Source organism: Protopterus annectens, chromosome 9.part0 (assembly GCF_019279795.1).
Source record: "Protopterus annectens isolate FY-2018-M chromosome 9.part0, PAN1.0, whole genome shotgun sequence".
Classification (NCBI taxonomy): Eukaryota; Metazoa; Chordata; order Ceratodontiformes; family Protopteridae; genus Protopterus; species Protopterus annectens.
Window position 1 is genome coordinate 1270328604 of NC_056743.1, and position 25592 is coordinate 1270354195.

At 41.2% G+C, this 25592-nt stretch overlaps 1 protein-coding gene across 2 annotated transcripts in view; it reads left to right on the forward strand.

The window, feature by feature from the left end:
• Positions 1-2126: 2126 nt before the first annotated feature.
• Positions 2127-25592, forward strand: part of LOC122811991 (fumarylacetoacetate hydrolase domain-containing protein 2-like) — a 300331-nt gene continuing 276865 nt past the window's right edge. The window contains exons 1-2 of one of the 2 annotated variants that reach the window (XM_044084198.1): positions 2127-2221; positions 7359-7526. The gene's annotated coding sequence lies outside the window, so the exon portion shown is untranslated. The remainder of the gene's footprint in view (positions 2222-7358; positions 7527-25592) is intronic. The other variant, XM_044084199.1, reaches the window with a different exon arrangement.

A 25592-nucleotide genomic window follows, 5' to 3' on the forward strand; every position in this document is an offset into this window, starting at 1 on the left:
TTTCCATGGAGGGAATCTATGATAGCTCCCAATTTGCAGTCATTTGCGAACTTGTTCAGTCAAAGGCCCTTGATATTAGCCTTTACTACTAAGAAGTAGATGCCAAATAGAAGTAGTCCCAGCACAGAGCCCTGATGTACCCATCATGCCTTGTGATGGTAGAATGCCGGTCGATGCAGCACACATACATGCCTAAGACATATATTCAGAGAGATCAACAATGCCTCTCTTCATATAATCCAGGAAAGTACATCTCAGGAAATTAACATTCACATGAACTATGATAGAATCATAGTGGTACTTGTGTTGTAGTCATTTGAGTGCATGCATAACTTGGTGGATCCTGGCTCCAAATAAGTAACCAACCGTTATCTTCTCCTTGTTCAGTCTGGTGAGTGGGGCACCTGTGTATCAGACAATGGAGTCCCCTTTGACAAGAGTCTTGGATAATGTGTTTGCTTGCCTTATGGGATTTGCTATTGGGAGTCCACTGGGTGTAAGACATATTGCTTTTGGTGAGTGCTTTACAGATTGCTGAGGATAGGCATTGCCATGTATAGGCTTTGGAAGTCTTTGAGGTTTGGGAAGATTGCTTTTTAGTGTCTTAGCATGAGATGGTCTAGGGGTATTGTGAACACTATGCATGGCGGATATCGTGTGTGTATTCTTGACAACCTTGTTTTTCCTCCTGTGAAATTCTGTGTGTCCATATTTCACATACTGTGTTTGTTTCTTTAAGGATTAAACGGTTGCCTGTGAACGTGAGACAACTGCTACATTGTCTCAGGATGCACATATATGCCACATTGGCTACAGAGATGTTTGCAAATTGCATATTCATGTTGTCTGGAACTGTATTTGGGTGAGCTAATGCAGGTTATGGATTGGGTTACACAGAGGTCTCCTTGGATGGTCTCTGGGATTTGGCACCACACTAGGTTAGATTGTGCTAAGATTTGATAGTAGTGCTATTTAACATGTAGACAGACTACCTGCTCTAGGCTTGTCTTTGTTTTATCCACACTAAGTTACGGTTTTAGTTCTAAGGATAGTTTTATAGAAATTTATTTTCTGGGCATTTGTATCTGCACAGGACACTGCTAATCTCTTGATGTAAAAACATCAAAAAAGATTGATCATGAGTGTAATGCTACAACAAAAGAACTTGAACAAACTACCTTGACAGGGCAGTTTCAAGTAGACCCTTAAAATGGTTTAAAGGCAAAATCAGTAAAGAAATCAAAAATGAAGCAGTAGTTAACTGAAGTGCAAAACAATAAAATACATTTCTTATCTGCCAAAAATGTTGCAGGATTAACTCAGGACCCGCTCAGAGTGTGGTGAGGGCACCAAGGAGATGAGAGCTTTAAATATGAACAGGAGAGAATTTGTAGTAAGTGAGGTTTACTCAAGTACAATACTGGATTGCTGGGTAGGCACTTAGTATTATGGATATATGGAAACAGTGTTTGGGAAAGTACTTAGATGATAGCAATGAAACAGTGGAGGGTGGGACTTTGGAAGTCAAATTATAATAAGGGGTAGAAGTCAGAGACACCATCTTTTAATTCATTCATACCTGTAGCGCTACATGTGACCTGTATCATGGGGCATCTGCAGTGCGAAGTACTTTTTCCCTTTTGTTCATATGGCACCTTCAGCAAGTGCACTCTTCTCAAAGTACAAAAAATTCAAGTATTTATGCTTACTCTAAAATGTCCTGCTTTCATATGTGTAGGGGAGCACTGAAAAAAAAGCATGTGCTCTCATAGAAAAAATTGAGTAATTTAACAAATTCAAGAGCATTCTTATTAACAAGTTACTTATACCTGGTTGTCCTGCCAAATCTCCTGCTCCACTGCACGGCCGCATCTACATTCTGTTACCTGCTTGATCCAGTTGCTAAAGATTAAAATGCTCTACCATAATTCTTCAGCAAAATATTTTTTTTTTTTTCAGGTCCTGCAGATTATACAACATTTATAACAATTGAACCACATGCTTCATTGTTGTTGTGTATTTCGGCTTTTCCCGGTCAGGGGTCGCCACAGCGGAACTCCGGTCCGCTAATGATTGGCAGTAGATTTGTATGTGCTGAGTTGCCGGCCCTGACGCACAACCTTCAACTTGGCACGCCCATTCACTCATGTCTCCCCACAGAAGACGCTCTAGCTGAGACATGAAAAAGAACTTCCCCTACGGCAGCACAGGGACCTCTATGGTACGTTTTTTCAGCCAGTATATAAAAAAGTTTTGGGGTTTTTTGCGTTTATGTTTGTGTCTGTGTAGATGTACTTTTTTTTATCGAAATACCATTATTTTTCACGCAAGTGCACATTCGTGAATTCCGGTTCAGCAAACAGGCAATTAAAATTAAAAAAAAGTGTAAACTCAGTTTTGCAGGGGGTCAAGCCCCCCTGCGCTGCCCACACCCCCACTACATTAAATATACTATCTCCGAGAACACACTACAGTGGGAAACAGGTATATATTCCCTTATCCCCACTGTAGTGCTCCGTTTTATTTAGATTGCAGGAAGTAAGGTTGTACTTTTTTTTTTGTTCGAAATAATGTTATTTCGATCAAAAAATGTAGACCCGTGTGTGTGTGTATATATATATATATATATATATATATATATATACACATACATATTTATCTAGACATATACACACATACATGTATGTATATATAAATATTTATCTTGACATATACACACATATATGTATGCATATATAAATATTTATCTAGACATATACGCACATATGTGTATATATATATATATATATATATATATCTACACATATTTATCTAGACATATACACACATATCGACAAAGAAGCAGAACAGAAACCAAATAATTCAAAGCTCCACAACTGCAGTACCAAACACAGCTCAATAAGAGACACCAAGTTGTTTTAGCGCTTTCATTCACTTTTAATGACCAGTGAACTTCTTCAGAAACAACTTTACCATTCATCTCATTCATTAAATACAGTTCAAATTAGCATAATTAATTAATTGATAAACTTGAATATACAAATTTAAAGACACACTGAGACACAATAAAAACTTCAATACTAGTATATCAAAAAGACATTCTTCTTAAAAATAATCACATAACTAGGAAAACATTTCTAAAAAACATTTCATATTAATGGTCTCATTGAGACCAGGAAATTTATCTGCTCCCAGATAAATTTGCCAGAAAGATTCTTTACATTCCAGCATTAATTTGTGGTTTCCACCAAAAATGTGACAATCTACACTATCTAATACTGCAAAATTAAACTTTTTAAAATCACTGCAGCACATAGAATGCTTGGCTAATGCATTATTAGAATCCTTCTTTTTGATAGCCAATACATGTTCACTAATTCTGATTTTTAAAGTTCTGGTGGTCATACCTATATAATAACAAGGACATGTTTGACACTGAGCTATGTAAACAATCATGGAACTATGACAAGTATAATATTCCTTAGACCAATGAGTAACACGTAAATGATGAAAGTATATAAAAGATGAATTTGTAACATGTCTACACTGTTTGCAACTAAAACAAGAATATGTACCTTTGGTCCTAATCACATCTGTATTCTTCTTGTTACCAGTGTATTCTTTCCTTTCTAATATGGTTTTCAAATTTACTACCCTTTTATAGGTAAAAAATGGTTTATTACCTATAATTTTGGTAAGATCTTGATTGCCTAATATAATTTTCCAGTTGTTTTCTATGATTTCTTTTATTACCCACATTTCATTACATATGGGCAATATAAAAGCCCCAACAAATTCTTTGTTGTTGCTATCAAAGGAAGGGGTATTGGGCAGACCACAAATAAGAATGGGCGCTGCTTTGTTACTTCGAAGTGCCAGAACTTCTTGTTCAATGTTCTGAAGCCATAATGTGTCATACCCTCTGTTTAGAAAAAAACACCTTAAATTAATCATTTCCATAAGGAAAACTTCTTCATCAGAAGTTAATCTACTCAGGCGAATATATTGCCCCTTTATTACTCCTTTCTTAATGTGAAAGGGGTGTATACTTTTCTTATGTAAATATTGGTTGGCAAAAGTGGGTTTCCTATATATAGTGCTACTAAATTTACTTAGTGTGTTATCATAACTAATTTGTAAATCTAGAAAATTAATTTTCTTCCCGAAACCACCAATGGAAAATTTTAAGCAATGAGTAGTGTTGTTTAGGTGTTCTACAAAACTTTGGAATTCATTCAAAGTTCCATTCCAAATAAAAAACAAATCATCAATATAACGAGTGTAAAATAGTATTTTGTTATTAAAGGAACAATTTTCCAAATAAATGTTTTCCCATTGGGCCATGAACAAATTAGCGTAAGCCGGAGCTACCCGTGCTCCCATGGCCACACCGGAAATTTGTTTATATAAACACTCGTTAAACCTAAAGAAATTATTCTCTAAAACAAATTCCATAAGCGTACATACAGTGTTAACTTTAGTACTAGTAAAATTTGTGTGAGAAACTAGATATTGTCTCAAATAATCAATACCCAAATCATGATCTATACAGGTATATAGAGACTGAACATCCAATGATGCCATAACTAGTTCAGGTACAAAGGTTTGAAAATTTTTTAGTTGTTCCAACAGGTGCCAGGAATCCTTTAGATAATATTTACATTTTTGGACAACAGGATTAAGAATAAAATCAAGCCAAATAGAAATATTTTCTGTCTTATATTTGGCGGCTGAAATAATAGGCCTGAATGGGGGATCATTGAGATTTTTCTGTAGTTTGGGTATACCAAACATATTCCCCATTCTTGGGAATTCAACTAGTAAATAAGTATAAGTATTGTAATCAATCTCTTCCTGACTGAACATGTCAAATAGGATGGTGTCCAACCTTAAAAAACTATTTTGAACCTCTTTGGTGTCAACCTTTAAATAGGTATTAGTATCCTTTAACAATTCTTCCATATTCATGATGTAATGAGAATTCTTCATAATCACTATTTTACCCCCCTTATCTGCCTTCATTACTCTTAAATCCTTATTTTCCTTCAATTCCTGTAGTGCATTTCTCTCTGAGGGTGTCAGATTGTTAGAATCATTCACTAAAGGAATTTTCCTAATGGCATCTTCACCTGCATTCTGAAAAACCTGAAGTGTACCAACTAGTGGTGGATTGTAGGTACTGGCCTTTTTAGGACCTATTTGTGTAGAACAACTAACAATGTCCTGCATAATATATTTTAGATTTAACTTTCTCAGTGTTAATCTAAAATCAATAATAGTTTTAACTTTGTTGAAATTGTTCGAAGGGATGAAAGATAAACCTTTTTTCAATAGATTAGTAGTGTCTATAGAGATCTCTATACCAGATATATTGTGTATCTCTATTTCAAACTGATTTACATGGCTAACATCTACCATCTTTTCTTGTTCCTCAATCTCCCTTTCGGCTTGTTTTGAACCACCTTGGTCCAAGTAGGCCCTCTTTTGTTGCCTTGTTTGTCTACTAAAAAAGGGCCCCCTTTGCCAGTATTTTCAACATTTCTGTTGTTATTAGTAGTACTAGTATCAGTAAAAACTTCATTGTTGTCAGTATGCAAAACATTATCAGCGTTACTGTCAATGTCAACAGTCTCTTCATTAACTAGTGTAGAACCACTAGCTTCACTAGAATGTTTAGAATTAATAACAACAACACTCTGTACATTATTATCATGAGAAACACTTTTGTTATAGTCCATAGGTCGATTATTATTTCTAACATTGTTTCTAACATTGTCTCTATCATTATCTTTAACAAGAATGTAAGCTGTGTTATTCGCATAAGCCGTAATGTCTCTTTTCAGCTTCTTTTGTTTTCTCAAAATTATCGTTGCTCGTTGCCTATCTGCTCTTGAGGTAATACTGGCATACAGATTTGATAGAGCAGAAAAGCACGAGAAATTCTTTATTTTTTTGTCCAAATCAGTCATTTCAGTCTTTAAAGTGTTCAACTGTTTGGTGTAATGATTAATTAAAGAGACCATAAGCCGTATACCAAAGTCATTGAATAGTTCCGTTAGCTCTTTAAAAAAAGTATCCTCAGCAGACACTGAATTCGGAAATTTGGTGTAGCGTAATCCTTGCGGAACACATTTACGCTGCACACACTCAGAGAGATAACATATCTCTAAATCAATAGTAACGAACTTGAAAGTCAATTTTTCCAGTTCGTAAATGTTAGATTTACACATTCTATGATTCTGATGGTCAGAATTGACAGCAGTACTTACTGAATCAGCCATTTCAGCTTCTCGAATGTTGGAAAAAGGATTCTCCATCGTTTTAGCAATGTAATCCACCACACTACTCGGACCCACGAACGGAGCGTCAGTCGACTCTGCTCCACTTCCGTTATCCTGTGTGCTGGCAAAATTTGCTGTACCTTGCGAGCTGGAAACCTGACCTCCTCCACCTTGCAGCGAAACACTAGATTTAGAGACACCATCAATGCCTTTTTTAATAGCTGTAGTGATAACCTCAGTGAGTTGCTCTGTAAATTGAGCAAACCCCTCAGGAACTGGATGAACGGACATATCCATGAGATTGTCTTGTGACATATTGAAACTGATAAAGGACCACAAACTGTAGAACCAAAATTCAAAAACTTGAATCGACAAAGAAGCAGAACAGAAACCAAATAATTCAAAGCTCCACAACTGCAGTACCAAACACAGCTCAATAAGAGACACCAAGTTGTTTTAGCGCTTTCATTCACTTTTAATGACCAGTGAACTTCTTCAGAAACAACTTTACCATTCATCTCATTCATTAAATACAGTTCAAATTAGCATAATTAATTAATTGATAAACTTGAATATACAAATTAATATTTATCTAGACATATACACACATATATGTATGCATATATAAATATTTATCTAGACATATACACACATATGTGTGTGTGTGTGTGTGTGTATATATATATATATATATATTTATCTAGTCATATATATACACACACACACATATATATATATAAATATTTATCTAAACATATACACACACACACACACACACATATATATATATATATGTGTGTGTGTGTGTGTATGAAATGCATATATGTGGGAGGGAGACATAGATTTTACTCAACTGTGTACGATATAGCAGAATGCCCATGATTTTTGGCCTTGAATTTTGTTCTTAAACATAAAGTCCCATCTCCCAGGATAACATTCACTAAACAATGCCAGACCTGTATTTCAGACTTGGTAGCTTTCAGAAAAAGACATACTGTCAGGCCTAGTACTTCAGCAAATTTTTAAGTGTATATATCTGCTCCTGATTTTGGTTCTTTGTCCACCATTACTTTCCAGGTTCCCGAGCTAAGCGGTTGAGAAGCTGAGGACATACATTCCCGTAGGGCAGTTCTTGATGTATTTGTGTCTACATAGCAGCATGGTAGACCAGCATTTCACAGGACATCTTGGTACTCAGATCAAGAATGCTTGCTGACTCCGATACAGTTGTTTGTTAGTAAGAAAGTATGATTTCATTTCATGCCTAATTATGAATATGTGATATATTAATATTTCTGTTAACTTGATCCAGAAAGAGTATATGGTACTCAATGGTAACCAAATGAAAGATTACGTAATGCTGCAAAAATTGTCAATGATATCAGCTGTCTTTCTAGCACCGATGTGTATATATTAATACCTGTGTAGTAATAAAATAGGCATAGATGCATAAATGTCATATTTCTGTAAATATCTCCGGCATTGTCTACCTAGGCACTTTGTGGCCCATCATTTTCCATGCCAAGTCACCACAGAAGTCAGGTATGGCTCTACAGATAGTAACATAACTACCACTTTTCTCTCTGGCTTGTACTGTCTCTCCAACTGGCTTGTACTCCCTCACCAACATGCAACACTAAACCAAATGGCAGAATTCTTTCTCATTTCCTTGACACAATAACAGGCATTCCTCAAGGATCCATACTAGGACCCCTCTTGTTCAGCATCTTTATCAATAACTTCCACACCTCTTTCACGCAGTACTGTCATCCAATACGCAGATGATTCTACAATCATCTGTGCTGCCAACTCACAATCTGAACTACTCCAGCTCACACAAGACGCCATCACTACTACAGAGCTATGGATGTCCAATAACCATCTGGCCTTAAACCCCAGCAAAACTAAACTGGTTCTTTTTCAACCCAAAAACTCCACTCTACTAATCAAGGTAAATTTTACCATCCAAGCCCAAAGCAACACTATAATTTGAAGTTGTACCATATACCAAACTGTTAGGTGTCATCATAGATGAAAATTTGACATTTGACCAGCACATTCAAACCAATATTAAAAAAGCACACCAAAAACTGGGCACTATCTATAGACATAAACACTTCCTCAACTGCTCTACAAAACTATCTCTCACCTCTTCCTTCTACCATCACTTCTGCACCTCTCCTGACCAATATTCAGGCCTCTCTGAAATACAAATTAGCCTCATGCTACAACAAAATCGCTAAATTTATAACAAATGCAAATTATTCTTCTCACTACTGCTCATTGCTACACCTACTAAACTAGTTGGAACTACCACATTATTTGACACTCATTCAATGAACCACCACTCACAAATTTATTTATAAACCATCTAACTGCCCCTCCTTGTCTTCATTACTCACGCAATATCAATCAAACAGACCTCTCCGATCCAACAACCAACTGCTCCTAAATGTAGTGAAACCTACCCATACAGCAGGACAAATGCACTTCTCTAAACTGTGGAATACTCTCCCACCATCAATAAGATCTATCAGCAGTACCCCTCCCCTCCCTTTATGAATGCCCTGAAACAACATCTGTCTACACTATGGCAGTGCATCTGCATAAACACTGCAGTTCCTATCACCTGAGCCCACATCTCTACTCGCCTACTCTCACTCTATAAAGCCAGACACACATATTTAACTGCTCTGATGAATTATGCTCTACAGTCTCACTCTGTACTAAAGCTATACCTTTGATTGCTCTTATCTCCAGACTATGTTCCTAAACTTCTCTTACGGTTGAATCTTCAATCCTACCCCTATTGCTCATCCTGGCAATAGCCCTAACTCTCTAAGCTCTACCTAGTTATAACTCTTATCTTGCATAAAATTCACACCTAGCTCTACCTCACCATCTGGATCTACTGCATATTATGTATGGTACTGTTAAAAAACATGATCTAGCTGCCTAGTGACTGTTTTGTATTGAACCACTGTATGTTTATCAGAATGTAATGTCTATTAGTTCTCCTCTGTATGTTGCTTTATTGAACTTTACAATGTATCCTTATGTATATAGTTTTGTATTGAACTACTGTATATTTTCAGAATGTGCTGTCTGTTAGCTCTCCTCTGTATGGTGCCATACTGAATTGCACTATGCTGCTCATTTGTTGTCGTTGTTGTGTCTTTCGGCTTTTCCTAGTTAGGGGTCGCCACAGCGGAACTCCAGTCCGCTAATGATTGGCAGTAGATTTTGCTGCTCATTTGTAATACACGTTATTGTTTGTCACATATTATACTATTTCAGTGATGGGGAACCTATAACACGTGTCTCAAAGGTGACACGCCATAACATTTTGAATGACACACCTGTGTTCACCAACACCCGAGTTACCAAAGAAACTGACTGAACAAAAATACAAGAAATATGTAATCCTGCACTTGTCTCTTAAAACTCAGCAACAAAAGTGGCATCAATTGATGTTAATCATATCCAATGCTATGTATTCCATATTTTTTCAGGTGAATTCAAAATTACTATTAAAAGTAGGGTAACTTTTTGGTGCACTGTTTTTAAGCCCAATTATCAGTGTGCATATAATTTTCTCTATTATAAGTCACTGATTTTTCTTTTAATTTTATAATACATAGCAGCTCGGGGGGGGGGGGTGACATGCCAGCAGAGTCAAGATAAGCATTTTCCACATTTTTGACACACTGAGCTCAAAAGGTTCGCCATCACTGTACTATATGTACTGTGTAATATTTATTCTATGTTTATGGAGTTTTTCTCCCAGGGCCTCCACTGAAAATGGGCTCACCTTGGCCCAGTGGACTATCCTGGTATACAAATGCAAATAAATAGATAAATAATGCTGTAAGGCTTTGCTTCAGACCAGGCTGCTTGTTTAGCCCTGGCCTTACTCAGTACATTTGTGTCTACTTAGCAGAGGTAGAGGTTTTGATTTTGTTTTACTGTTTTTGGTCTATTTCCTTAACTCTTTCCTTTCTGTATGAGGCTTGACATAATTTCACCTGTAATTTATTACAGTGGATTTCTAGTGAACATAAATAAGGCCCGTAATGGAAAGTGGAAGAGGAAGGGTTTAGTATAATGGTTAAGGTCTTTACCAAACAGATGGAAGCTATAGGGTTTGATTCTAACTTCTGTTTATTGGCTAGGCCTGTAATAGTCTTCAAACTAATATTAACCTATTATACCATGACCCCCCCCCCACCATTAATATTCCAAAACGTGCACGCTGATTGGTCAGCGTGCACATTGTAAATCGACTTATACTAATGGGAAAAGGTCCGGTCGCCGGACTTTTTCCATTTGTATAAGTCTTTTTTTAAAACACTGTCTCACTATGTTAAAGGAGTTTAACATAGCAACACAGGTTTAAAAAAAGCAACAGAGATCTCCGTTGCTTTTTTTAAAGCTGTCTCGCTATGTTAAACTCCTTTAACATAGCTTATTATGTAAAAGCAACGGAGATCTTGCTTTCTCCGTTGCTTTTTTTTTTTAAACCTGTCTCGCTATGTTAAATGGGTTTAACATAGCGAGACAGCTTTAAAATAAGTAATGGGGATCTCCGTTGCTTATTTTAAAGCTGTCTCGTTATGTTAAACCCATTTAACATAGCGAAACAGTAAAAAGCAATGGAGGTCTTGCTTTCTCCGTTGCTTTTGCCCACAGCTTTGATGTACTGCGTAGGCATGTGCAGTACATCAAAACTTCCGCAGAATACCAGACAGCTGCGGAAGGGCAGCAAGGAGGCATTATACAATGCATTATTTAAGAAAAGTAATTTTTTTTTTTTTTTCTTAAATAATGTCATTGTATAATAGCAATAACCCACTTTTGGGTGTGCGTAATGCTGGATTTACCCACGGTTGGCTTTGTTTGGTCCCTCGGGCTTCGCCCTCGACCAAACCATGCCAACAGTGGGTAAATCCAGCATTACCCACACTCAGGCGTGGGTTATTGCTATATTAACCTATGAACACAGCAGGTATTGGCTAGTTCATGACATCATGAGGGTCATGTGGTCCAGGTTAAAGTGAATCCCTAGCTAAAAGCTTTGTTCTTATAAGATCACAGTGCCAATGTTCATAAAGGCTCCCGAGAGCACCCCAGCACTACCAGGTTATACCTCATACCATGTTTTTCGGCCCCAAAACATGGACCGAACCACAAAAGGAGGGGGAGTATCAATATTCGTCAAAGATACCCACACCTCCAGGTTGGTGGCACAGCACGAAGCATCAGAGACTATCCATGTGCAACTAACAGTGGGTAAAACTGCCTTCCAGTTTATAGCCTGCTACAGACCACCCTCCCAAACCCAGGAACCCCACTCGGCCTTCCTGAGAACACTGGAAAATATGAAGGTCTCTCCAAACACCATTATATTGGGTGACTTCAACTACCCAAACACAGACTGGGAGCATTACTCTAGCTCCAACACCCTAGCCCAAAGGTTCCTAGAATTTATAAACTCAAATGCTATGGAACAACTTGTTACCACTCCCACAAAAGGGGAAAACATACTGGACCTGATCATCACCAACATGGGGACTCTATGCTCCAGACCAGAAGTGTATCCCTCACTGATAAGATCAGACCATAAACTAATCTCACTGGATATTCATATCCCGACCCCACCCCCTGCCCAGAAAACCACAGTGAAAAACTTCTCTAAAGCAAATTTCACATTCCTCAAAACCGAGGTGGAATCCTTCAAAGCCCCCGAGCCTGTGGAAAATACGGCCCAGACCGCAGAATCCTTTATAAATGCATTCTATGAACACCTTCAGGAATGCATGGATCGTGCAATCTCAAATAAAACCAAGACCCAATCCTCCAAAGGCAGACGTCCTGTCTGGTGGACCCCAGCCATAAACAAACTATACAGTAGAAGGAGGAAGCTACTACATGATAGAGCAAAATCCCAAAAAGGGATGGCATCTCTGATCAGTATTAGCAAAAAACTACGGGCACTCATCGTCTAAGGCCAGCTTCGAGAGAAAAATTGCACAGGACACGAAGGATAATCACAAGGCTTTCTTTAGTTATGTTAGGAACCTGGGTTGGAATTCCCAGATATGCTCAGAATTAGTCCAAAATGACATAAAATACATCGAACCCACAGACATTGCCAACATCCTAGCTGACAGGTTCAGCGCAAACTCCCCCCCCCTCCCCACCAAAAGGGCAAATATCTATCCCAGCAGAGTGCTGCCCCCCTGACATCTCAGATGCTCAGGTAAGAGCCGCCCTCTCCAAAGCAAAAAACACAGCATCAGTGGGACCAGACTGTGTCCCGGGCTGCGTCCTACATGAACTCCAAGAAGAGCTAAACCCAAACATAAAACTACTGTTCAGTCTCAGCCTTACTACAGGATATGTACCCAAAGAGTGGCGTACAGCAACAGTGGTCCCTCTCCACAAAGGTGGTGCCTCAACGGATCCTGGAAACTATCGCCCCATAAGCCTGATTAGCTTGGTCTACATAGCTATGGAAGGGATCATCATGGCCCTCATAAATAAAGATATTGGGGACCTACAGACACTGGATCCTACCCAGTTCGGCTTTGTCAAGGGCAGATCCTGCCTCTTAAACCTGGTCGATTTCTTTGAAACAGTCACCAAGGCCATTGACGAGGGGAAGGTGGTCCACCCACTCGGGCATTATAGATAAGCTCACCAGCTTAAATATAAACCCCTATGTCACTAGATGGGTTGCAAACTGGCTCAAGGACAGAACCCACATGGTTAGAATTGCTGGAGCCATGTCAGACTCCAAACCAGTTACAAGTGGCGTCCCACAAGGCTCAGTCCTGGGACCTCTCTTGTTTGGTATATATTTCTCGGAGGTACAGACCAACACAGAAGGACTGTGGCTGACCAAGTTTGCAGATGACTGCAAACTGGGCGCCATAATCGACTCTCCAGCCAACACAAGCATCCTCCAAAAGGGCCTCATAGAAACAGACAATTGGTGCCAGAGCCATGGCCTCAAGCTAAATGCCAAAACGTGTATAGTCATCCCCTTTGGCAAAAACAAAGTGCCCACAAATTACCACATAGGTGGTAATCCATTAAGTACAGAAGAAGTAATTAGGGACCTGGGGACCCAAGTTGATAGCAATCTCTCATTTGACAACCACGTGGCCAAAGTGGTTAGAAAAACTTTTTATATAGTCCACCTAATCATGAAGGGATTCAAATCTAGATCAGGGGAGGTCATCATGCCTCTTTACTCATCCCTCATTAGGCCCATAATTGAGTACAATGCCCCTTTTGGGATGTACCTTACCAGACACCTGCAGTAACTGGGAAGACCCCAAAAGTACCTCACCAAGAGGATCAAAGGGCTCAAACAGATGCCATATGCTGCCTGGTTAAAGAAACTCCAGCTCTACTCAGTGGCATACCGCCTGCTCAGAGGCGATCTGTGCCTGACGTATAAAGCCATGTCCAACCCGGAATTAATGGACTTGCTGCAACTCAGAAAATCCAAATCCCATCGAGCTACGCGCTCGAGAGACTTGAACCTCAGCACTGAAATAAATAGGACATGCTGGAGGGACAGATTCATAACCCAGAGGCTCCCTTCACTCTGGAATAAAATCCCAGTCCAGGTTAGGCAGAGTCCCTCATTGACTCTCTTCAAGAGGAATCTTGATGAGTGGATGGGAGATCGTAGGTTACCCCGGGTATCACTTCTGTGTCACTGTTAGACAGAGGCACAGTATACTAACCTCGAAAAAGGGCATAGCAAAATTAATTTTAAAATGGGTGGCGAAAGCCAAGCACACTCTGGCTAGGCTTATAAATGCCCTAGGGCAGATAGCCTAGTATGAACCTATAAAACAAAAAAAAAAAGTTTTTTTTTCAACTGTGTATTTTTTCTGGTCCCCTTAGATACCTCTAATAGGTGTACTGATGGACATTATCTACCAGTCATAGTATACTTAGAGAATATCTGGTAATTTATGTGGTGGAACACTCGGCTGTTTGTACAGTTATGGAATAACTACATTGTTACACTGAGAATGCGTTGGACTGTGATGTCATGGCACAGTAATCTGTTATTTTCAAGAAATATTATAAATATAAGTTAATAATTATATTAATTTGAACCAGAGGATATTTATATGGTACTCCATGGTGTCAAATGAAAGCCTGAAAAATGATGCAAAGGTTGTGAATGACACCTGAGGTCTGTCTGCCACTGATCGTAAGCTATTTAAACTTGTTTAGTAATGCAGTATAATCTCTACAAGCATTGTAAAACAGTATTTCACATGCCCAACCACCACAGAGGTAAGGAGTGACTCCTCAGACAAGTGATGTATCCTGTACCAGACAAAATCTGTGTTATTTTCTAGAAATATTATGAAATTAATTCATAAGTTAATTACATTAATGACTAGAAGAAGGGGATGCTTGTATGGTACTTCATGGTATCAAATGAAAGCTTTAATAATGATGAAAAAGTTGTGAATGATACCTACGGTCTGCCTGCCAATGATCTGCAGATATTTAAATTTATTTAGTAATGCAATATGCATATTTGCATAAATATATTTCTGTAAATCTCTCGGGAATTGTCTTTCAGGACGCATTGCAAAACAGTATTTCACATACGCAGCTACCTCACAGGTTAGGAGTGGCACCTCAGATAAGTGATGTACTCCATACCAGAGAAATTCTTTGTTATTTTCTAGAAATATTATGAATATAGCTCATATGGTAATAATTATATTCACAACCTGGACCAGAAGATGTTTACCTGCATCTCCATGGTAGCATATGAAAGCATACACAATGCTGAAAAACTTTGCACTAATACTTGGTGTCCGAATAGCAATGCTTTGCAGATATTTGTCCATTAAATATACAAATATGTATGCAAATCATAATTATGCAGATATCTCTGAAATAAAGTGTCATCTACAAAACAACTTTGCAGAAAAATGAAGACTATAGCTGCACGAACAAAAGTCACACTGATAGCTGGGGTCTATCTATTATGATTGCACAAATATTGATATTTGTTTGCATAATTATAATAACATATTACATATTACTGAATTATTATTTCAATATAAAATTATTAATATGTCTGGCTGACATGTTAATTTCACAGTTGTGAAGAGGTATGTGTGCTGACAAACTTTCCCATTTTAACTTTTCATATAACTTTTATAATTTTTAAGATAAATGCATCTGTTTACAGGTTAGGTTGACAAACTGCATTGTCAGAATTGTATCTCAGACGAAGGCTGTCCAGGCAGGAACACTGCAGGTGTCAGGAGGTGTGAAATTCTACCTAGGCTGGGTGTGACAGAGTTAAAACTACAACAAAAAAGTGGTGAGAAGGATGAGGGAACAATTCAAACTGGAGTTCTAGTCCTATGGTTAGAATTTCAGAAACTTTTAGTTTAATGTCTCAGTGGGGGCTGGAGAGGAATGGGGAAAAAAACAGTAGGAAGGTAAACAGAAAGGCACTGGAATGCAATTTTAAGCAGGTATATACAGCTATAAAAAGTGCTGAAGCACAAATCCTGGTGCAGAGGTTAATTTCTCCATCGACAGGACACCCCTAAGAGTTGACCCAGTATTTAGGGATGTGGGAACATATGTAGCCAAGTCAGTAAGAAAACCATTCTATATTTCCCAATTTATAAGAAGGGGTATGGAATCCAGGTCCAAGTAAGTTAAAGTATCACTTTATTCAACCCTTATTAGAACTACCATTAAGCACAATGCCCCCTTCAGGATGTACCTGACCAGGCATATGCAACAGTTGGAATGCCCACAGAGGTTCCTCACCAAGAGAATAAAGGGCATTAACACATTGTCATATACAGACCACCTTAAAGCCCTATCTCTACACTCAGTCTCCTTCAGGTTACTGAGAGGTGAGCTACGCCTGTCATGGAAGGCATCCTCAGATCCAGCCCTGATGGACCTTTGGCACATCTGCAAAACAAATAGCTCCAGAAACACTAGATTTAAGGATTTAAACTTTGCTTGTGACAGACAGAACATGCTGGTGAGACATATATGTATCGCAAAGGATTCCCCTGCTCTGGAATAGGCTCTCCATCCATGTGAAGCAGACTCCATCCCTAACCCTATTCAAACATAACCTTTACCATTGGATGGGAAATCAAAAATTCACCCCCAGTCTGGTCCCTTGTCTCTGATAGACACAGACCTACAAGAAATATTCCCTAATTTACATACCCCCACTAAACCTTTAGTAGTCTCCTAACTAACATACCCCTCCAAATAGATGCCCATGTTACATGGGGACAAAATTTAATTGGGTTGGGTTGTGCAACTAGGCTCATAAAGGCCCTGATGGTTGTTAGCTTAGTATATACCTATGAACCTGTGAACTCACAGCATATATTAGTGTGGCTTTTAAGTACAAATACTATATGGTAGCATGGGATGTGATTGGCATAATGATTAAGGTCTTTACCTCACATATACAAGGTTTGAGTCTAACTTCTGGACATTGGCTAGATTTGTATTGGTCTGCAGAATGATAGCCTGCTATTTACCTATGAACTTATGGGGCATGTCAAATACTAATAGCAATGCCTGGTAAGCTATGTACAATGAATGCACCTGACATATGGCAGAGGTGTGGTAAGGTGCTAGTCCACAAAGAAGAAATTTGGACAAAGCTATAAATAATTGAGGGGGACAAAGGACCAAAAATAGGGGCAATTTTTAAATACTGCTCTTATACACTTAGAAAGAATACAGAATAACAATTTGGGCGGCCATGTTGGTGCAGCGGTTGGCATCGCTGCCTTACAGCTAGAGGTTCTCCGGTTCAATCCTCGGCTGGGGTGCCTTCTGTGTGGAGTCTGCATGTCCTTCCTGTGGTCGCGTGGGTTTCCTCCGGGTACTCCGGTTTCCTCCCACATCCCAAAGACATGCTGTTGGTGGATTGGACACTCTAAATTGGCCCTAGGTGTGTGTGTGTGTGTGTGTGTGTGTGTGTGTGTGTGTGTGTGTGTGTGTGTTTGTGTGTGCCTTCTGTGGAAGGTTGGGCACCGGGCTGGCAACTCAACACCATCAAATTCCACTGCCAATCATGAGCGGACAGGTGATTTGCTGTGTCAACCCCTGACCGGGAAAAGCCAGAAGAAGCAGCATTAGCATAATTTTTCTGAAGGGTATGACGTCTGAATCTCGAATGTCTGTCATTATTTTTGAATTCGGCCCTCAATGATTTGCCAATGACTTGCCAGAAAACCACAACTGTATGAGAAACAGATCAAAAATATGAGGCAAAAATCTGGACGTTCCATAGAAAATATGTACCATTGACAGGGATGCTTGTGTTTCCTGTGATTCCTACGCTATCAGACATTACTTGAAGTACAGCTGTTACCAGAAACAACTGTATAATATATGGTTCCATGCATCAAATGAAGAATAACAAGACGTTATGTACTCACCATAACATTCGCTGTATTTAGTCCATCTCGCCTCACATTCTTACCCGTGGGTTCGGAGCCGAACCTCAGCTCCGACTCTGCCATACTGTAGCTCGAAGTCTTCAATTGGCTTGTGGCTAAGGGGTATCCCATGCTGCACTGCTCCCTTTCCCCAGATCTTGTTTGCTGCAAGCTCAGGCAATCACACCCCACACACACAACATATAGCGAGGAAAAATCAGCCCAACAACAAAAGGAGTACTGAAACCAGAACTAACCTCTAGGCCCTCCAGGAGGGGGAAGGCGGGAGAGTAAGTAAGAAACATTATGGTGAGTACATAACTTCTTGATGTTATGTAGTCCAATCTTATATAGGTTCATAGGTTATTACTAAGCTAACTGCCCTTGCGAGCCATTTTAAGCCTAGCCAATTATCCCTTGTGAGACTCGAACCCTGCACCTTGTGTTTGTAAGGCAAACACCTTAACCACTAGGCCACCCTCCCTTGCCTACATTATTACCCGTGGGACAGCGTCCCAGCACCTGAACCTTGGGCAGCTCAGTGGAAAATACTCCTGAGCACTGTGGAACCAAAGGAAGATCTGCCTCTGGATATCCAATCCAATTTGTAGTGACTGATAAAGATGTGAGGAGATGCCCATGTAGCCGCAGCACAAATATTATCCATAGACATCCTGGCCTGAAATGCCGTAGAGGTAGACATCGATCATGTAGAATGAGCCTTCACCTTAAAAGGTAATTCCTTACCGCTTGAAGCATAAATGAAGGAAATACAACTAGAGATCCATCTGGATAGGGTTACTTTAGAAACAGACCCAAGTCTATTGTCTGAAAACAAGACAGCTGATCTGGTTTCATAAGATCCTTCGTTCTATGTAAACAGAAACGCAATTGTCTATGAACATCTAACTGGTGGAATTTAAATTCTGCCTTAATAGAAAATTCTGGGAAAAATACAGGCAGCTCAATAGACTGGTTGAGGTTAATAACCGAAGCAACCTTTGGCATAAAGGAAGGATTTGGTCTGAGGGAAACCCTATCCTTGTGAAATACCAAGTAAGGAGGTCTAACTGACAAAGCTTGGAGCTCAGAGACTCGCCTAGCTAAAGTGATGGCTACCAAAAAGATTGTCTTCCATGACAAATATTTCAAGTCACAAGTAGCTGCGGGCTCAAAGGGAGATGAAGTGAGACACTGTAGCACAAAATTGAGGTCCCATGGCATTACGGGATCAAAGACTGGATGTTGAAGCAGCATAGTGCCCTTTAATAATGCCTTACAAAGTCTATGTGCCATTAGTCTGGGTTCGTTAGCGACATAAAAGGTGGAGATAGCTGCTAATTGAACTTAAATGGTTGTGGCAGCTGACCCCTGACTGAAAAGCATGGAGAGAAATTCGAGAACCGATGAAATTGGAGCGGTGTAAGGGTAAATCTGCCTTTCATGAGCCCAGGTGGAGAATCTTTTCCATTTACTGTAATAAATCTTCCTAGTCGAAGGCTTATGGGAAGAAGACAGAATATGAACTATTTCCAGAGAAAAATGATGAAGCCTGACTAGTGGTGGAACTGGAGTAGCCAAGCTGTCAACCGGAGGGTCTGAAGAGAGGTATGGAACTGCCCTGACATATGAGTTAGTAGGTCTGGCTGTGAAGCCAGAATCCAGGGGTCTTCAGAAGATAGGGATGGAGAAAGGGGAACCAAATTTGACGAGGCCAGTGTGGAGCAATCAGAATCATTCTGCTTCCCAAGAGTTGTGCTTTCTGAATAACCTTTGCCATCAGTGGAACAGGTAGGAAGGCATAAAGTAGACCGGAGGGCCACTCCTGAACTAGAGCGTCCCTGGGTGTCTCCCCCTGAGGGGGGAATAAGGGTGAAGTAGCTGCTGCATTTGGTATTGAGGGGACTGGCAAATACGTCGCAGCAAGGCTGACCCCATCTGCGGAAAATCTACTCTGCAACTTGCTTGTTCAGGGACCACTCGTGAGGCATCAGAATAGCTCTGCTCAACCTGTTGGCAATCACATTAGACTTCCCCGGAATGTGCATTGCCACAAGAAAGCGTTGGGAAGACACTGCCCACTGCCACACTCAAATAGCCTCTCTGCAAAGGGGATACGACTTGGTTCCCCCCCTGTTTGTTCAGATACCATACCACCGACATGTCCGAATGGATTGCAATCATCCCGAGAGGAAGAAAGCTCTGGAGTTCTTGCAACACTAATAGCACTGCTATCTCCAAGACATTGATATGCAAATGTATCTCGTGCTCTTGCCTTGTACCTTGTACTGTCCTGCTGAGATAATGACCCCCCCCCCAATCTGGGAGGCATCCGTGGTCACCGTGGCAACTGGAGGAGGTGGAACGAAGGGCTTTCCCACCTTGAGATTGCTGGTCTGAAGCCACCAGCGTAGATCCTGCTTGCACTTGTCTGTAATCATAATAAGATGGGAAAGCGGAAAGGGTTGTAGGGACCACTGGGCAAAGAGCAGCCACTGAAGGAGCCTCATGTATTGCAAGAGGGACTAGCATAATTGTGGCAGCCATTGTCCCTAACAATTTGAGAACCATTTTTGCCTTTACCTTTTTTAGTGGAAGCAACGCGTAGACGTGTTGTTGCAAAACCTGAATTATTTTTTGTGGTAAGAAAGCCCTTATGAGCACAGTGTCTAAATCCGTGCCTATAAAGGTGACCCGCTGTGAGGGCAACAAGGCAGACTTTTCCCAGTTTAGTGTGATACCCAGTCGTTGACACAGCGCAGTGGTGGTGTCCCTGGTCTGTAGTAGTAGATGTCTGGTGGTGGCAGACAGAAGCCAGTCATCCAGGTACGGAAACACTTGGAATCCATGACGTCTCAAGTGAGCCGTCACCACTGCCATACATTTGGTGAACACCCTGGGGGCTGTGGTGAGACCAAAGGGCAGGGTTCGAAACTGAAAATGACTGGCTCCCAGCTAGAAGAGTAAATGACTTCTGGATGCCTTGTCCATCTTTATATGGTAGTAAGCATCCCTGAGGTCGATGGAGCACATCCATACTTCTTTCCCCAACAATGGGAGAATTGACTGTAACGTGACCATTCGAAACTTGGACTTTTTTTACATGGAGGTTGAAGCGGCTGAGATCCAAGATGGGTCTCAGGTCCCCTGTTCTTTTCGGTACCAAAAAGAATCTTGAGTAAGTCCCTAATCCGAGCTGGTCTGAGGGGACATGTTGGATGGCTCCTTTTGCTAGCAGCTTTTGAACTTCTGAAGCTGCGGAATCCCTTTGACTGGGTGGGGCATCTGGGATTCTCTTGGTTGGCGGGGAATGAGAAGAGAAGGGAATATGATATACTCCAGAAATTATCTTTAATACCCACTCGTCCTGGGTGGTGCCTTGCCAGGCTACTGGGTATAGCGAAATATGACCCCCGACTGGCTCTGGAGTAGCACAGTCGGGCCTCCCATCAGGAGCGCTGGTAGGGGGAATCGCAAAAGGAATCATGGTCCCCCTGGTTACGCGGGCCTCCTCCGCCTCTAGGGCGGCATCTACCTGAGTTACCACCCCCTCCTCTGCCTCTGGAGGGGGAATCACTTGGTGCGTCTTGAAAAAACCTCTGCAGCTTTCTGAACCACATTTTCCCACCCATCTGTCCCTTGGGATATGGTCTAGAAGGCATGGAAAAATGGACTCCCACGGCAGACAGGGTTTTTGCTTCCTGCTCATACCTAGTGAGAGTATCCTTCACCTTGGTTCTGAACAACGATGAACCATCAAATGGGGCATTGGTGAACGTAGACTTGAAGGTCTCCGTGAAATTACACAGGTGCATCCAGGAGTGCCTCCTAAGAGAGACTCCGGAACTCGCTGCCCTACTCGCTCCATCGGCTGCATGCGAGATCAGCCTCATGGAGGAGTTAGTAATGGAATTTAGGGTAGACATCTGGGCATTGACCTTCGGAGCCACTGTCAGAAACGTTACCCTGCAGAGACTCTCCAAGCTCTTTTAGGAGATCTCTTTGGAGCCGTGTAAAATGCGACAAATAGTTCAGCGACTGCAGAGTAAAGGCCACTGAAGAAAACATACGCTTCCCATACCGGTCCATGGTCCTAGACTCCTTGTTAGGGGGATGGGACGATAGATGAAGTCTCAGCCAGTTCCTTCTTGGTGGCCGCTGCCACCACCATGGCATCTACTGGAACGCCCTTTGTGAGAAATTCCTTGTCAGTAGGGGCGGACAGAAACTTGTTGGGTCTCCTGGGGACTGGTTCCACAGTGTAAGGGGTTTCCCGCACCCTTCGACAAACAAGATCAGAAGGTAATCGAACGGTGAAGAAACCCAAGAAGTGGAGGGTTGAGACCCAAAGGCCTTCAGGAACACCGACTCCTCCTCAGAGGGAGATTTGGAGGGCCAGTCGCCTCTGCTTCAAGATCTCCAGGATATCTGAAAAAGAGACCTCTTCAGAGGACGACTTGGGGGACCCCTCTGACTCCTCGAGATCGGTGATTGACTCCCAGGATGAGCCTGTTTCCTCTTGCGCACACTTTTTCCGGGGGGCTCCTCAGGCAAACACTCTGGGGAGACCTCAGAAAGTTGGGGACCACTGAAGGAGGTATCCTTTGGCCTTGGGTCTCCGCTGTCCAAGGACAGAGGGTGATAAGAAACTGATACCAGTGCTGGAGGGGGTAGAGTGTTGGTGCCATCAAATGCAGCTGAGGACCTGGCCAGCACACTCCGCATGACCCCGAAAGCTGATTTCCCCCCTGGCTCGAAGAACGACCGACCGTGGAAGCCCTCGGGGCCAAAGGGATAAGGTCTGAAGCCGAGGCAGGGCCCAAGCTCACCCATGCCAAAGCACCAAGTGGGAGGCTAGGAGCTGAAGAAGATTGACCCATGACCTCTCCCTCGGGTCCGACTGAGGAACTATGAGCCCTGGACCCCTCAGACAGAGCCGATGGGGTCAGAGCAGAGATCGGAACCGAGATGCCAGTACGAGCTACTGGAGCCGACCTAAAGGCATCAGACGGACAACTCTGGCTCCAAAGGCCGAGAAAGGCTTGGAGGAGGAACATACGAGGATGGATGGGTGACGGGCTCTGGGGCTGATGCCGAAAACAATTTCGCCAACACCGGTGATGGGAGCAGTCTCTGTACCACTCTATCCACATTATCGTCCGAGAGAGTCCTGGAGGACCTAGAGGATAAGGTCGGAGAACAGGACCCCCCTACAGAAGGAGACTTATGAGAAGGAGAAACTGGTCTAGAAACTGGAGACCAGCTCCGAACAAGTATCTCAGTCACCGGCTCTGAGAGACTGGGAGCCGATGTTGACTTGGTCAGTTCACCCACTTCTTCGGCCCCGAAGCCAATGGAGCCGAGGAAGCTAAAGTAGACTTGGCGACTTTCTATGGCGGCTCCAATAAAACTGACTGAGCCGGAGAGCGTTTTTTAGAGGTCTTGTCTGTTTTATAGGGAGAGGACTTAGAACTGGAAGCCCTCTCCAAGTCTTCTTCAAAGGAGGGTTTCAGTAATCCCTTCAGAATCAGTTTGTTCTTCCTCTCTTGAAGACTGCATGGGCTAAAGGCATGACAGAACACACAGGATTCTTGGAGGTGGATAGACCCCCAAGCAATACACGCAAACAGAGTGCCCATCAGTAATAGACATTTTATATCCACAATTACCACATTTTTTGAAGCCCGAAGGCTTGTGTTCTTTTGTAACCTTAAACATATTGGTATGACACTGCACACAATATCAGAAGACAAACCCGACACCAACAGAAAAACGCAGTAACTATGCTCTAAAGTAAACTGTCGTTAGAACAACAAACACCACAGGGAAGAAAGGACCTCTAACTTAAACGACCCTGACAAACAAAACAAGGGAGGACTAGGTCCTCCAAGTTAAATGGCCCTAACCCAAAGGGACGGGGCAACCACTGGAACAAGCACACACAGGGAAACAGGGACACACACAACTAGGAGGGAGAACTAGGTCCTCTAACTGAAACGGGCCTAGCCTGTAAGAAGGAAAGGAATGCAAACGGGATACCAAGACAAAAAGCCACAGAACAGGCTACACAAACAGTTTATCAAAAAACATAGACTAGCTATGAAAATAGCTTTTGGAGCAACAAACTACTAAAAAGTAGAAGAAAAGTTATACTTAGCCACGGCCAAGAGCGAGACCACGTCTGAGCGTAACAAGCGGCAAATGAGATCTGGGGAAAGGGAGTAGTGCAGCACGGGATACCTCTTAGCCACAAGCCAATTGAAGACTTCGAGTTAGAATATGGCCGAGTCGGAGCCGAGGTTCGGTTCTGAACCTACGGGTAAGAATGTAGGCGAGATTGTACTACATAACATCTACTGTTGGGCATTAACAATGGAGCAGCAATTGTCATATATACTGCATAAAACAAGACTGCTATCAGACACTGCTTATGGAATAACTGGTGCTACGTTACATATGATACAACTGCATAAATGGAAAACTTACCCTGCATTATTCACATCTGGAGGATCATAAGAAGGATATACTGTGTGAGATATTAATAACCAACAACCTCCTAACCACTTGGTGCAAAAAATCTGAGCAAAGCCTAAATTGAGTGGGGGAGAAAGGTCTAAAATCAGGGACAAATTTTAAATATTGCTATTGTAAATGAAGAAAGTTGCTAGAATAACATATTTAGTATTGCCATCCATCTTCTGAAGGATATTAAGTTTGATACATGCATGTCATTACCCAGTGATTGCATTCCTCAGTGATATGCCAGAAAAACATAACTTTTATCAAGGGCAGCCTTAAAAGCAGTTTTCCCTAACATATCTGCCCATAACAAAACAGCATGTCCAAAGATGATTCAATCAAACATGTCACCACTGAGCATCATAAAATATAGCAGTGTCTCTTAAAATTATATTAAGAGCATTAAAAGAGGAGCACCTTCTTCTTTTCAGAGTAGAAGGGCATTAGGACATAAGATATGAACCATATAACTATTAATAATGAATTTCACTTTATGCTTAGTTTCCTTAATTTGAAATGTATGTAGCCTTAAACAGGTTGAACATTCTAAAGAAAATGAGTAATTCTAAGAACAGGGCTAAATCTGACAGCCAAATTCAGAGCCATATGTCTAAATTATAGTTGGTGAATGCTATGGATTCAGTTCATAGAGAAAATGCCAGTTTACTTAACTTGTCAGAAAATGGGTGCACTGTCCATGTATCTGGAATCTACTGGTGACTGGAACCAGTCACTTGGTACACTTGTGCTAGTACTGGTAGGGCTGCAGAGCTATTATAGGGTACTGGCATTTAACCACTTAAGGCACAGAGTACCAGCACTACCATGTCCAAAGAAAATTAAATCATACCTGTCAGCCACTAAGCACTACAAATCATAGCAGTGTCTCACTGTCAGTTCAGTACAGTGGAATAAGGTCTCATAAGGTCATTGCATACTAAAAATATATAACTTTATAATCAAAACACACAAATATGAACCAATAATGATCTTTCATCAAACAAACTCAATATAATTACAGATGTATCACATACAGTTCCAGCCCCTTACTGGTCAATTAATATTTCATACTGATAGTAAGGACCAGTCCAGTTCACAGTGTTTTGGCACTGCCTAGCATAAGGCAGTCATTAAACAGTAAGCAAATAAACACCACAATATACCATAATCACATTTCATAATTAATGGACATGTGGGTAGCTTTGTCATTTAGATCGATATGCTAAGCCACTGAGAATTCATGCTCACTAAGGAGACCTGACACCAGAAGACCTGCTGATGGGCAAGAGTGAGGCAAGTAATCAAGAAA